This window comes from Penaeus monodon, chromosome 34, assembly GCF_015228065.2.
Source record: "Penaeus monodon isolate SGIC_2016 chromosome 34, NSTDA_Pmon_1, whole genome shotgun sequence".
Classification (NCBI taxonomy): domain Eukaryota; kingdom Metazoa; phylum Arthropoda; class Malacostraca; order Decapoda; family Penaeidae; genus Penaeus; species Penaeus monodon.
Window position 1 is genome coordinate 10,971,397 of NC_051419.1, and position 569 is coordinate 10,971,965.

Consider the following 569-nt stretch of genomic DNA (forward strand, 5'->3'; position numbering starts at 1 on the left):
AGTTTCATTGCAGCATTAAAGTTAGCGATTAGTTTTGAAACAAAACCTCTTTGTCAGCTGAATCCATCCATGATGTGATCCAATCCCACCGCTGCTGCCAGTGTGATAAAATATTCATTTATTGTTTCAATATCTCAAAGGTCTCAATAATCAAACATGAAGAGCCATGTTTATATTTGCATATTTGTTTCTTCATGAAGCTAAACCGAATCCAGCTTTGATATCTGTGTAGGGAAAGCAACCTTGAGAACAGCCTATTTAGCAAGGTCTGACAGAACTTTGATTATTAAAACTAATGGTATTGTTAATGTTTTTTTTCTTCTCAAAAGTGCAGTAAGAAAGGATGAAAAATAGTGAAAAAAATACTGAAAATACCGGTGTCTTGGCTACGATCGATGTCGACCGATGTTCTACTATACACCAAAACATGGAGAATGCAATTTGTCTGACGTCACACAAGACAGATAACTTTATTCTGAAACAGTGGCATTTGGAAGGAATATATTGTTGCAGCAAAGAAGCTCCTTCCAAAGCACAAAGTACAGAGGTCTTGATAGGGTATGAACCTA